Source organism: Sus scrofa, chromosome 14 (assembly GCF_000003025.6).
Source record: "Sus scrofa isolate TJ Tabasco breed Duroc chromosome 14, Sscrofa11.1, whole genome shotgun sequence".
In the NCBI taxonomy this organism is placed as follows: Eukaryota; Metazoa; Chordata; class Mammalia; order Artiodactyla; family Suidae; genus Sus; species Sus scrofa.
Window position 1 is genome coordinate 47,064,870 of NC_010456.5, and position 15,415 is coordinate 47,080,284.

Below are 15,415 nucleotides of genomic sequence, written 5' to 3' on the forward strand. Positions count from 1 at the left end.
CATGTGGAAGTTCCCTGGCTAGGGATCAAACTCGAGCCACAGCAGTGATAACACCAAATCCTTAACTGCTAGGCCTCTAGGGAACTTTAATATTGTTAAAATAACCATACTACCTAAGGCAATCTATAGATTCATGCAACCCCTATCAAAATACCAATGGCATTTTTCATAAAACTAGGACAAATAATTCCAAATTTTGTATGGAAATGCAAAGTTCCTGAACAGCCAAAGCAATCTTTTTTTTTTTTTTTTTGTCTTTTGTCTTTTTGTTGTTGTTGTTGCTCTTTCTTGGGCCGATCCCACGGCATATGGAGGTTCCCAGGCTAGGGGTTGAATCGGAGCTGTAGCCACTGGCCTACGCCAGAGCCACAGCAACGTGGGATCCGAGCTGCGTCTGCAACCTACACCATAGCTCACGGCAATGCCGGATCGTTAACCCACTGAGCAAGGGCAGGGATCGAACCCGCAACCTCATGGTTCATAGTCGGATTCGTTAACCACTGTGCCACGACGGGAACTCCCCAAAGCAATCTTGAGAAAGAAGAATGGAGCTGGAGTTATCATAGTTCCTGACTTTAGACTATACTACAAAGCTACAATAATCAAAACAATATGGTACTGACACAAAAACACATAGATCAATGGAACAGAATAGAGTTCAAAAATAAACCCACACACTTATGGTCAATTAATTTATGACAAAAAAAGCCAAGAATATACACTGGGGAGAAGACAGTCTCTTCAATAAATGGTACTGGGGAAACTGGACAATTACATGTAAAAGAATGAAATTAAAACATTTTCTTATACCATACAGAAAAATAAAATGGATTAAGACCTAAACGTAAGACCTGAAACCATAAAACTCCTAGAGGCAAACATAGGCAGAATGCTCTTTGACATAAATTGTAGCACTATTTTTTTGGATCTAAGGAAGGAAATAAAAGCAAAAATAAACAAATGGACTTAATTTAACTTAAAAATTTTCACACAGCAAAGAAAACCAAAGATAACAAAAAAACAACCTACTGAATAGGAGAAAATATTTGCAAATGACATGATCAATTTTGGATCAATAATATCCAAAATATATAAACAGCTCGGACAACTCAATTAAAAAAAAATCTGATTAAAACATGGGTAGAAGACTTGAATAGGTATTTTTCTAAAGAAGACATACAGATGAGCAACAGGCATATGAAAAGACGCTCAATATCCCTAATCATCAGAGGAAAGCAAATCAAAGCCACAATGAGGTATCACCTCACACCTGTCGAAAGGCTATTATAAAAAAGACCACAAATAACAAATGTTGGTAAAGAAACACTGCAGAAAAGGGAAACTCTGTACACTCTTTGCAGGAATGTAGATAGGTGCACACACTATAAAAACAGTATAGAGGTTCCTTGGAAAACTAAAAATAGAATTACCAGGTGATCCAGTATTTCTACTCCTGGATATATATCTGAAGAAAATGAAAACACTAACCCAAAAATATACATGCACCCCAAAGTTCACAGCAGCCTTATTTACAATAGCCAATACATAGAAGCAACCTAAATGTCCTTTAAGAGATATGGACAAAAAAAATGTGATACAGATATACACACATACACACAAAACTAGGACTGCTCGGCTGTAAAAAAAATAAAATAAAATTTTGCTGTCTGTAACAACATGGATGGACTTGAAGGGTATTGTGCTTAGTGAGGTAAGTCAGATAGAGGCATTGGGAGATAGAGAAAGACAAATATATATTATTACATATATGTGTAATCTAAAAAATAAGTGAATGAATATAACAAGACAGAATAAGACTCACGTATATGGAGAACTAGTGGTTACCAGTGGTGAAAGGGAAGGAGGGAGGGGCAAGACAGGGGTAAGGGATTAAGAAGTCCAAACTACTATGTACAAAATAAATAAGCTACAAGGATATACTGTACGGCATAGGGAATACAGCCAATATTTTATAATAACTTCATGGAGTGAAATCTAAAATTTTGAATCACTATGTTGTACACCTGAAACTAATATAATACTGTACATCAACTATACTTCAAAAAAAAGAGGATGGTTTTCTGTATGTATACTATACTTGAATAAAAAGTTAACATATAAAACAGTTTCAAATTAGATAAATGGAAAAATGATCATCAGAAATAGGAAGTTTTCAATGCATCTTTTCAAAGATGAATCTATTACACATAATTTGAACATAGCCCAGTTAATCATGTGGATATTTTGGACTCTTCTAACAACATACATGCATTCAGTCAATGTGCTTATTGAGCAAATCCTACATCTAGTCACTCTTTAATAAATAAAAGTTAGCTGGGGATATCCACAGGTTATTGATAGGTCATACTTTGAATTCTCCCAATGCCTCTAACTACAGTACATCTTTCTGTGCTATGTACTGATGTGACTGAGCTTAACAAAGCCCCTGGAACACTTGAGAATATGACTTTCACAGAAATCTGGCTTTCTGGTATATCTTTCCCAGGTGTAAGTTACAGCAAATGATGTAAATGATGCCTTCCTGCAATTCTGTCCCCCTTTCTTTTTTGAAGCTATGTAGGTAATTTTTGTGTAATTGTCTTACTAATTTTCCAGTTGTTTATCTTTCTCTTGGTAGGAAGGAACTGCTCTTTGTTTAATAGGAGAGATGTTAGAAAAGCCTACCTCAGATGTCTTGTATTATTATACTCAGTTCATGCTAAGATCATAAATATTCTGAATCTTTTATTAGAGATCATCTCAGAGATTGTTAGTATACTTACACATTTATCATCAGGTTAGTATAAACTAAAGGCAGGAAAAAATGACCTCATGGGGCTGAGACCGGACTGTTATTACAGGAGCTCTAGACCACTTTTGGTAACTGTCATTTTCTAAGCATCAAAATGTGTAGAAAGGGCCTCAAAATATGGGCTGTCAGTAGAATGGTAAATTTTGAACATCACCTCATCTCAGATCTCTGCACAGATGTACCAAGTAGCAATCACAGAAAGTCAGTTTAAAATCTATTTCATTCAAAACGTTTTCTATTAAATAATAAACATTAAGAGGAGTAACATCATTTTACATGTCAAAAAAACTTTGCAGTCAGCAAAAAACAGAACCAAATAGCCACATAGTACATTTCTACAATGTCTGAGAATTCAGTATCTTCCCTGACATCATTTCTTAGTAGAGGCACTCAAGTAGGCAGCAGCCTTTCACAGCTCCTGTCATTTCCTGTTCCAATTCATGAAACCCTAGGCTTTCCTCAGAAACACATGACCCACATGGAGATTCTTCTGCCAGTCAGAAAGATCAATTCAAAGGATGCAGAAATTGATAGGCAACTCTTAAGTGGGCATGAATGCCATAATAAACTGTTACCTACACATGGAATTATATTTTGTAGGTTGATAGTGTGTGAGCAGAAGCAGCAGGAGCATGTTTTGACCTTATGAGGCTTATTTCATATTGACTGTCTTCTCTTTGGCAGCCAAAAAATGGAGCAAGTTCAGAAGCTATAGCCAAGTTGGCAATTCTTTGTCATTGCCTTTCTCTCCAAAAAAGACCTTAAATAAGTAGGGCAGTATATCCAACTTACACACAGAGGCTTGATTCAAAACTTCAATTATTTGCCTCTCTTTTCTCCTCAGTGATACTTAAAATTCTAGGATTTCAGAGTCACATTCATAAACACCGCTAACAACAACAACAAAAAATCTCGTGGTACCGTATGCCTCAGTGGAAATAACGATAAAATAACAACCTAACACAGAAATAAGAGAGCTTAAAATAATGCAGCTGGTACTCTTAACCATGAGTAAGGCACCTGGGATTGCAAAGGCAACATTTAGCTTTCAAAAGTTTGCTGTTGCAGAGTGGAAAGAAAGGACTTACATTTCCTTTTCTTTCCTAGGTCTAAAGTGGTGGACAGACTGTCTGCTTTTATTCATTTGAAGTGGCCTAAATTACTGACAAAAAATGAGCAAATGAAATTACATATACACATTCTCCTCCTAAAATGCCACCTCCTTTGTGAAGCTGCCTTGATTTCCCCATTCGGAATGAATAGCTTCCTTCTCTATATCCTATCATATCATTTATTCCTCCATTAATATTTGCAAACTATTTTCTGTGAGTAATGTGTTTACAGGTCTCCCTCTCTTACTAAACTGTAAACTTCCACAGGTCAGACACCTAGTCATTATCTCTCTGTCCCCACAATGCCAAGCAGAGTGCTTTGTAAATGGTAGGTGCAAAATAAATGTTTGATGAATGAATAAGTATGGTGGTATCAGCTTTCTGATGACTAGAAGTTATGATGATGTTAAGAGGAGTTGCTCCCTCCACCCCAATCTCTTTTCTCTGTATTCAGGATCATGACTGTGTGTGCTGGAGAGAAAGATTTAGAGACGTCTTCTTGGGAATAAATTTTATATGCAATATATCTATTTTGATAACCTTCAAGTAAACTGTCTTTTAGAGAAGATTTCCAGGGCTAAATTGAATTCCATGGGGAAAGTTTCAATAACTCAGACAAAAGGTATTTCTATTTCCTATGATGTGGAGTGCTGTCAGATACCTCAGAAAAAAACTGCAAAATTCTAAAAGCTGAGAGCATGACTCCACAAGACTCTATTAACCAGATGCTGCCTATATAACATGGTCAAGAAAAGTAAAAAAAGAACCCTGAATTTTCTTTAACTGAGAAGGGAAGAATGATCTTTAGTTCTCAAAAAGCAAGGGTCTAACTAAACTACTGAAGAGTGATAATTGTTTCAGGTATACAGAGTAAAAGGAAACATAGATGTCTAAAGAGAGAAAGGTCAATTTCAGGCAATGAAAGTCTCAAATAAGCCCCCCCCACACACACTATTTTCATCTGTTTCACATGTTATTTTACTACTGGATACAGGATTTGGCAAAACTTTAGCAATTGGTTATCTGGAGATTTCTAAACAATGATCACTTTCTCCCGCAAGGTACATTTTTTTTCCTTCCAAAACAAACAAGATACTTTGCTTTGACAGGGACAATTTCTAATCTCATAGCACTGAAAGGTATAAAAGAAGATGGAAAATTGTTTGAATATCATGTAGCACTTTTAAATTTATTAGGCCCTTATCCCCAGGGTGGATTTAATCAAAAGATGAAGAGTACAAGCTCAAAAGCTTCCGGCTGATAAGAAACAAGATTTGGGCTTGGGATTTTTGTGTTTGAGCCTTAAGTCAGGTTCACAGAAAAGTAATCAGAAACTAGACTGGCTGGAGATAAGAAAAGAGCCTTGAAATAAGAGGTGTGAGACCATGGGTTGTACTTGGACCTGGTCTCTTAACAAGCCTGGGGACCTTGAGCAAATTACCTAAACTCTCATCTATAAAGTTCTTTAATAATTTCTAAAGCCCCTTGGAGCACGACCAATTTTTAATTACCTAATTTTGTTCCTTAAGTCACTGACCAGTTCATTTAACAATCTGAATGCCTTCAATGAACATAATAAGAGACAGTTTCAGTCCTCAAAGAGTGAATAAGTCAGTGGGAAAAGTGAAGGCTTCGCCCACAGCTCTTAAGTGCTCATTCATCCATTCAAGCTTTAAACAAAGGTCACAAAGGAGTCCACAAGGGGACGTGGATAGGAAAGGTGAAACTCCACAGAAGTTCTCAGGAAAAAGAAAGGGTAATTTATTGGTTTAGTCCACCAAGTTTATTGAGTGATTATCTGTACTAGGTACTGTGCTGGGCACTGGAGATCCTGGGATGGTCCTGGATAGATCAGACCTCTAAAGAAGCTTACTTGTATTCTAAATTGTGAAGAAAGAAAAATAGGTTAACAAATAAATGAAATCCAGATTGGGAAAAGTTCTAGGAAGGAAAGAGTGATAATGAGAGAGATGATTGAGTAGGCTCTTTAGAGGTGGTGGTTAGCTGACCCAGCTGAGACCTGGAAGCAGATGAGAATGAGCACCGCCAGCACAGAGGGCCTAGTGGTCCAGCAGTGGAAAGCAGGTAAATGCTGAGGCTGGAAAGGGCTGGAGCAGAGCGACCATCTACATGGCTGGTTTAAAAAGCTGTTACTTTTGGAAAGTATGAAATTAAGGCAGTATGGCTGACATGAACAACATTGATTTGAACTTCGTGGGTCCACCTACATACAGATTTTTTTCAATAAATACTACAGTAATTCTACATGAGCCACAGCTGGTTAAATCTCAGATGAACGACCTCAGATAAGGAGGGCCCTGACTGCAAATTTACATGCAGATACTGAACTGTGCAGACTGTCAGTACCACTGACCCCTGTCCCCAGTTGTTCAATGGTCAACTGCAGTTCTTGAGGAAGGGCGATTTTGCTCCCCAGGGGACATCTGACAACGTCTGGAGACATTTTGGATTGTAAAGACTAGAAGGGGGAAGGTATTACTGCTGAGATTGAGAAAATTTGCGCTAAAGGCATTTGCTACCCAAGGTTTCGTTTTAGTCATTATGTTATAAAATCAAGTTTTTAGTAACTAGAATCTCTTTTTCCTTTGCTATGGAAACAAGGTAAAAACAGGCTTCAAGTGGTGCGCTGCTTCATCCACTGTCTCAAGAAATCCCATTGCAGAGATTCAAGGGACTCCACAAACCGTTGAAAAACTCCACAAGATACTAAATGTGTCCCTGAACCCGTGGGAAAGGGCTTGAGGAGACCCGCACCCGACTTCGCACCGGAGTTACTTCTGAGAAAGGGACTAGGTTATGGGCGGTGTAAGGTGTTTCATTTGCCTAATTACCAATGAATGTTAAAAATCATGCAAAGTTGGGTCCCTACAGGGAAGAAGTGGAGACGTTCTTAGTTGTGAAACCTGTGTCCTCTGGACTCTACCTGGTCCTTCCCCGCGGACCCGCTCCCTCCAGGCGCTAGCCTCCCCTCCCCCACGCCGCTAGGCGCGGGTCTCGGACCTCTTTGGGACCCTCAGCCGCGGGCCTTGCCCCGCACTAACCCCACGGCCCGCAGGTTGCAACCCAGGCCCCTCCCGGCCCGCGAGGGCCTCCCCGCCGTCGCCTCACCTCAGCGGGCAGGCGTCTCCTTCGAAGGCCCGCAGAAGGTTGTCCTCGACGTAAATGGTGCCCCGGCAGGGCGGTCCCGAGCCGACAGCACAGTCAGGGTCCGCGTGCGGTGACTCGAGCTCGGCGCGGGTCCTTCAGGCCCGTAAGCGCCCGGCGAGCCCTCGGAAGGGCGGGAAACGCGGCATCAGAGACGCAGCGCCGGCCGCCCGAAGGCAGGTGGTCTGGTAACCACCGCCCGCCCCGCGGGTCAGGGAGGCGGGGCGGAGAGGGAGCCAGGCTGGCCCAGGTTGTGTTAGCCACAGCTCGCCTCTTTTTGCATATTCATGAGACCGAGAGGGGCGGGCCGCCCAGGCAAGCTGGAGAAATAATGAATTATTCATGAAGCGCATCGCCCCGCCCAAAAAAGCCTCGTTGATTATTCATAAGCCCGGAGGCGGGTTTGGGCCGGAAAAGACGGTTGAGTGCCCCCTTCACATGAAAGCGTCGACCCGCTGAGGTGAGGGCTGTCCAGACGCAAGGAATCCAGAGAAAAAGGGTTCTTGAGCGTTGTTGGCTCTCCTGTTTTTTGTTTTTGTTTTTTTCCTTTTTATTTCTTTTTGAGGCTTTAAGTTTGATTTGAAAGTATTTCGCCAAGGCCGAAAGTACTCTGAGGAGCAGCGGGAAGGCCGGGGCTGAGGGGAAGGAGAACTGGGGGCCCCTAGGTAACATTTCCCCCACCGCGCCTGACAATGAAAAATTTCCCTTTTACCAGAAGTTGTGGGTGGGAGGGGTGGAGCGAACTGTAGTGAGAACCTAGGTAGTTTTTCAATTGAGGTAATGGTGGAAAGGAAGGAATCAGTCCTGGTGAGGATGCAGCAGTGGAAACTGGCTGCCAAGCAGTTTGTCAGGCCGACATCTGTGTATTACACCGAGTTGATTGGGGAGCTTTGGGCGTTTATCTTCTGGGTCAGGTTTTGTCCAGCCATTAAGCTGTTCTGCCAGAATCAATGGCTGGAGCAGACCAAGAGGTAAGAGGAGGGGGGTATGCGTCCCCATGGGATGACCTCAGCTCCCCTTTCACCTTATCCAGGATCTGCCATTTAATCTCCATGGACTTTAGTTCCCCAAACAGTGCGGGGAAGAGAGTGTCTTGAAACTCAAGATTAGCCAATTACCAAACTGTGTTCAATTGTAGAGAGCATTGGACTCGATGTCCGTACATCATGTACTTGGCTGGTGAAAACGAAGAAAAAGCAGGATTCTTGCCCATAGAGGAGTTTTAATCTAATTAGGACAATAACCTAATTTCTCCCCCACTGGGCCGTAAATCTCTTGAGATGGGAACAGTTTTTTACACTTTTGTAAGCCTACAGGAAGAGTGGCACATTGTAGTTGCCCACTAAATGATTAATAGAATAAATAATTGAAGTAGCATGAAGAAACTATTAAAAAAAACCCAAAAGAACATGAATAAATACCCAGTTAATATAGTGGAAACCATTTACTCTGAGTGAGCATGGTGTAGGGGGAATTAACAGGACCAAATGGGATTTGTTAAAATGGCGAATAATAATTTATGGAAGCAAATTGTGAAGGTGATCTTTGGCAAACCAAGTCCCCTGGCTGGACTTCACTTTCCTCTTCTTTGTAGCTTTATATTTAAATCTATGATGCCCTTTGAATTAATATTTGTAAGTAGTATCAGATTTAGGTTGATGATTTGGGGGTTTTTTTGGTCTATGGATGTCCTGTTGTTCCAGCACTATTTGTTAAAAAGACTATCCCTCCTCCACTGAACTGACTTTCCTTTTCTTTAAAATGAAGGGATTGGATTAGTTGTAAAGGATGTCTTTTCTCCCAACTTTATGAAGTAAGCCCATTTATGTTGACATGTACTTCCTTTAGTAAAGCCATCCTTTATATCATATAGATCTGCATTTTAGAATCCAGCTATTGGATATTGTTCATTTGATAGAAAAAGGATTTCCTTGTTTTAAAAAATGGTTTTGGAAGGTTGGGAAAGATTGGTGGAGAGCATTTGGAAATCAACTATTATTGTCTTTGGGCTAATGTAATGAAACTTTGTTTTTTTTGGCGTGTCACTCAGAATGCACCCCCCCCCCCACAAAGGTGGCTTAGGCCTTCAGAATTAAACAACAGCTAGTTAATCTTTGTCTGAATCTTGGATTCACACATAAAAGGGTAAAATAGTAATTGTGCCACCATTTTAAATAGGGCAGCTGAAATGCAGGTCGAGTGGTAAGCCCAAAGTGAGTCTTTATCTGAGAAAACACAGAAATTTTGCCCTTTCTCAAGAAGGTCATACTTTTTGTCACAGAGTAGACACATCAAGCATAAGAACAAATGGTATGAATGGTATTGATGCCCTTTCAAGTTTCAGGTGTTTGTAGATCCAATATGCAAGCACATATATAAGTGAAAGACATTTGAAAGTTAGCGTTCTGTTCTTAAAACCCATAGTTATGAAATCTCTTCTAGGTTTTTAGACAATGGGTTGGAACAAAGTGATTAAAAAAATCAGAGCAATTTTCTGAAAGTGCATGATCTGTAGAGTCATACCTCCTGGGGCTGTCAGCTTGTGAGCTTTCAAATTTGAGCAGTTTGTGCTTGAATAGGAGACTTCCACAAAACACTTACTCAAAGAGAAAACAACAGTAGCAACAGAATAGTTAGAGGCTGAAAGGAGCCTGGCTATTTAAAACAATTATTTAGATCCTTTTTTGCCTTCCTGAAGCCAGTTCATTCTAGAACACTAAAAAGAGGCACTACCATGTTGTTAAATAAGCAAGTCCAGCAACTAGGAAGGTGCTGGTAGTGTATCATTTTAGATGGAATGAATGCAAGGGGGAATTTCATTGTGTGGAGTCATTGTAGAAAAACTCCTAAATTGTGAGTCAGAATTCCTTGATTTTTATTTTCAGTTCTGCCACTAGTAGTTTATTGACCTTGAGTGAGTTAATTGACTTCTCTGAACCTTGATCCTCTCATCTAGAAAATTAGATATTTGGACTAAATAACATTTGAAGTTCTTCCTACCTCTAAAATCCTATAATTCCTTTCTAGACCCTTAATTCATTCTTGTATCTACAGTACTTCTCTATATTGAGCACCTACTTTGTTTTAGTACTTTCATGGTGCTGAGGATTCAAGAATGAGCTAAACTAGACACAAAGTTTATATATGACTTCATTTATATGAAATGTCTAAAATAGGCAAATCCATGGAAATGAAAAGTAGATTAGTGGTTGCAAGGAAATCAGGGGAGGAGAAAATGGGGAGTGGTTTCTAACTGGAGTTTCTTTTGGGATAATGACAATCTTCTGAAATTAGATAGTAGTGATGGTTGCAAAACTTTGTGAATATACTAAAACCCACTGAATTGTACCTTAAAAAATAATGAGCTAGGCAAACACAACTTTGCACTTATGTTATCTCACTGCAGGGTGGGTGGATACATAAATGCAAAGTGATATATTACAAAGGGCACATAATCAAGATTTGGTGGTGGTGGTGAACCAGGGAATAATTCCTCGAGAAATTTATACTGTGCCATGTCTAAGAGATGAATAGGAATTGGGAAAGGAGGAGGATGTTTCAGGCAGAAGGAATAACACAAACGCCTGAAAGCTAGAGAGAATATAGGGTAATTAGATAAGAATAGCTGATGCATAAAAGGAAAAATGGTTAGAGATGTGGCTAAGAAGGTATGACCCAGATCTTGAGGCTATGGTAAAGAGTTTGGGTTTCATCCTTTGGGCAGTGGGAGCCACTGAAGTATTTCAGTCCAGGAAGTTACATAATCAAGTATGTAATTTAAAAAGAAAATTAAAAAGAGTTCCCTGAAGGCATGGTGGTTAAGGATGTGGCATTGTCACTGCTGTGGCTTGGGTTCAATCCCTGGCCCAGGAACTTCCACATGCCTCGGGCATGGCCAAATTTTAAAATATTTTAAAAAGAAAAAGAAAACTCTCACTGCAATACAAAGAATAGACTGGAGAGGCGTAAGACCAGTGATAGGCAGACTGGTGGTTGTTGAAGTCCAGGCAAAGATAAGACCTATCAGATCTAAAGCAGAGATGACAACGATGTGCATCGATTGAGGACATTTAAGAAATATTTAGGAGACTGGATGTGGGAATGAGGGAGGGAGCAGGGTTGAGTCATTTTTAGGCTTGAGCATCTAGGACTTTGATGTTGTCGTTCAGTTAGCTAAGGTACAGAAATAGATTTTAGGGGAAAAGAATTTGGATACATTGGGAACATCAAAGTGGAACTGGCTCATAGATCTCAACTCCCAGAGAGACCTAGGTTGGAGGTATAAATATAAGAGAGTCATTAGAATAAAAATGTAATTGAAGCAGTAGGAATGTATTAGTTCATCCAAGGAGTAGGTTCAGAAGTTAAAGAAAGCCTCCTAGGATAGAACCCTGAAGAACACCAAAAGCAAAGAGATGGGTGGGGAAAAAAGTCTGAAGATGTTAATGAGAAGGAACAACTGAGAGGCTGGAAGAAAACCAGGAGTTCAAATATTAATAGATGATTTTAAAAAAATAAACACGCTTTGTTACATATAGTGACGTGTGTCAGGCAGTGTTCCAAGTGCCTTACAAATAGTGACTCATCCCTGTGATGTAGGTACCAATACTGTCCTTATTTTACAGATGGGGAAACTGAGGCATACAACCTGCATAAGATGATACAGTGATTAAATTGCAAACTGAGATTTGATCCTAGGCAACTTGGGAGATCACGTGCTTAACCACTGTGCTGTGTTTCCTGTCCAGATAAATATATGCCATGATGAACACTGTAAAAGCCCTGAAAAGTTGAATTTGTTTTCATTTTACAAAAAAACCCTGAGGCCCAGAGAGATGAAGTAATTTGACCAAATCACAAGCAACTAGGTAGCTGATCAGAATTTGAACCCAGGTTCCTTAACTCCAAAGCCTTTCTCCAGACTACACTGCTGGTTATTTTTCTCTGTATACATATATATGTGTATGTAAAATTTAACTTAGTTTACAAATGTTAATTGCTCAAGTATTTACCAGATGATAATAGTGATGTAATTACTATTAAAATGCTAATAGTAATGCCAGTTTTGACTGCCTTCTCAAAAGCAAGTACACTGGATGTCTGAATTTTCAGTGATAATATCAATTTAAGCCAGATTATCCATACATTCCCAAAATATGGATGCAGTAAATACATTGTGTTCTAATTGGTTGATGCTATTTTCAGGGCTTGATTTTCTAGAAATGCCATCAGAATATGATCATAGAGAAATACAAAAAAAAAAAAAAAACCTCCAATAGAGAAAGCTATTTATTTATTTTTAAAAGATATTTAAAAATTAAAGTATAGTCGATTTAACAATATTTCTTCAATTTCTGTTGTTCGGCAAAGTGACCCAGTTATACACAGTTCCCTATGTTGTACAGTAGGCCCCCACTGCCCATTTATTTCAAATGTAACAGTTTTTAAATAGTAAGCTATTTAAAAAATCATTATTCCCTTATTTATTATCTCTAAGACTAGTAACTACCCCAGTAGGGGGTAGTTTTACCATGGTTTAATGGGCCAGAACTCGTAGTTACTTATTTTTCTCATTTTATTTCTTGAAGTTGTGAAGGAGACAGTATGTTGAGTCAGTTTTGAAGGTTGTACCCAGAAATTAAGGTTTTAGTCTAAAGTCAACAAAAGATATCTTGGAATATTTAAGGACCAAAGAACCATTAGGTGGTGTACAGTCTCAAATAAAATCTTGTAAAAGAGTGTCCTCTAGTGCTGCTCTGAAAAAGAGCTGAGAGAAATTGTTTTATCTGTTTATAATCTCTATCACCACCTCGTGGCAGTGTCCTCAAATAATTCTGCCTTCTTTTATTTGCAAAATCTTCCAGAATCTTGTATTAATCTGTATACAAAAACAGGCTATTCTTGGTGAATGGATTTCTTTAAATGGATCATTTTACAAGTATTTTGGTCAGAACTCCATAAAAACCTGGAAAAGAAATCCCAATATAAATTATGTCCTTTGAAAAGAAAGAGGGACACTTGCTTCTTTTTTATGCTAGTGAAGCTATAGAAGTGAAAACCAGATACATTTTAAATGTTAATACTTTTTATTGTGGTATAATGTATATACATAAAATTCACCATGTCAGCCATACATAAGTGTATAATTCATTGGCACTAAGTGCATTCATAGTGTTGTGCAACCATCACTACTATCCATTTCTAGAAATTTTTCATCATCCTGAATACATCCATTGAACTCTCCATTCCTTCCATCATCCAGCCCCTGGTAACCTCTATTCTTCTCTCTGCCTCTGTGTGAGTTAGACTACTCTAGGTATCTCTACTTTATATAAGTGGAACTGTGCAATATTTATCCTTTTGTGCTTGGTTTATTTCACTTAGCATGATGTTTTCAAGTTTATCCATGTTGCAACATGTACCAGAATTTCATTCCTCTTTAAGGCTGAATGATATTCCATTGTATATACCATGTTTTAAAACTTCATTCAACTGTCATTAGACATTTGGGTTGTTTCCACCTTTGGGCTGCTGTAAATACTGCTACTATGAACATTTGCATGTTAAGTATCTGTTTGAATCCCTCCTTTCAATTCTTTTGGATATATACCCAGAGGTGGAATTACTGGATAATATGGTAAATCTATTTAGATTTTTAAGGAACTGCCATACTGTTTTCCACAGCAGCTGCACCATTTTACATTCCTGTCAGCAGTGTATAAGGATTCTGATTTTTCTACATCTTCACTGACATTTGCTATTTTCCATTTTTTGAATAGCTATCCTAATGGATATGAAGTATAAACTTTAACTTTTGAGTTGACTTTGAAAATCAATTACACATGAAGTTTATTCAAGAAATATTGACTATTTTGAGCCTGAGCTGGATATATAGAGCACTCTTACACTCTGAGGGAATAATAAGAATGAGTAAAATATATTGTTGAGTCTTCAGGTGATTTACAACTTATTTTTTTCCTCCAAATGTATTTGTGAACAAGCAAATCAATTTAAATTTTCATTGAGTGGTTAGAAAAATGAATCCAGAGATCTTAAACTAGAGAAAATTGATAGTAGAGATTTAAAATATTTATTAAACTAATTTCCCAAAGATACAGTCAAATGCTAATTATGTAGTTCTTCTTTGCACAATTCACAATAAGGCTTATGTTAGACAAGGTCTCTAATTAATTTTTTCCCATAGGTTAGACTTGTTAGAAGAATCCTGATACATTATTATGATGGCCACTGCTCAGCTTTTTCATGCTGTCAGAATTCACAAGGCATCTAAGGTATTTATTAAGAATTAAAAGAAAATTGATCACTATTTAGTGAGTTAGTTCACAATCGCAACTTTAATCTTTGGTATTTTTTTTTAAACAGCAGTTTTATCAGTTAATTGGCCCTTAGTATTCTAAATGTAGACAGAGTATGTCTACATATTAACCGACTAATGGACTCAAGGTGTTCAGGAAATTAGAATAGATTCCTACAAAGTAACTTACTGGGTGCTTGTTTTATGGTTTTGTTTTGTTTTGTTTTTTAGGGCCACACTTGGGGCATATGGAGGTTCTGAGGCTAGGGGTCCAGTCAGAGCTGAACCGATCCTACACCACAGCCACAGCAATGCCAGATCTGAGCTGCGTCTGTGACCTACACCACAGCTCACAGTAATGCCGGATCCTTAACCGACTGAGCAAGGCCAGAGATCAAACCTATGTCCTCATGGATGCTAGTCGGGTTCACTAACTGCTGAGCCACGATGGGAACTCCTTGTTTTATGTTTATATATTTAGACTTTCTAGAATAAAAGAAATCGGAAACAAAAATATGTTTAAAGAAAACAGTTCTTTGTTAGACATTCACTTCCTGCTACAATTAGGAAACTTCTGATGCACACTGATGTAATTATAAGAAACTAAAGAAAGAGCACTGAGAGAAACTTGGATGCTGGGGTCCAGCAGCGAGGTGCATACCAGGGCCAGGCAACCTTGCTGAGTTCACCTGGGGAAGTTTATCTTGTTCCATGACATTCATTAATGAATCATACATTTATTCACTGAGTGCTCAATATTATGAAATATAAATATAGAATACTGTGTTATTCTCTGAGAAGATTACAAAAAAAGGGGAATCTTCATCTTCCAGAAGTTTATAATCTAGTTAGGGAAACAAGTTTTTAGGAGTTAAGTCAATATACAAAAGCAGTATATGCATTAAATACATGTGAAAAGAGTAAAGCAATATAAATTATAGGAATTTAGTGATTTTATATAGATGGAAATAGTTTATATAGTATTAATGAAGGAGATGGGACTTAAGGTCA

The 15,415-nt window shown here is 38.5% G+C and overlaps 1 long non-coding RNA gene across 1 annotated transcript in view; it reads right to left on the reverse strand.

Moving 5' to 3' along the window:
• The window catches only part of LOC106505968, a 69,180-nt gene extending 61,410 nt beyond the window's left edge, over positions 1-7,770 (reverse strand). Inside the window, exon 1 of the long non-coding RNA XR_001300917.2 lies at positions 7,054-7,770. This is a non-coding gene — a long non-coding RNA (uncharacterized LOC106505968). The remainder of the gene's footprint in view (positions 1-7,053) is intronic.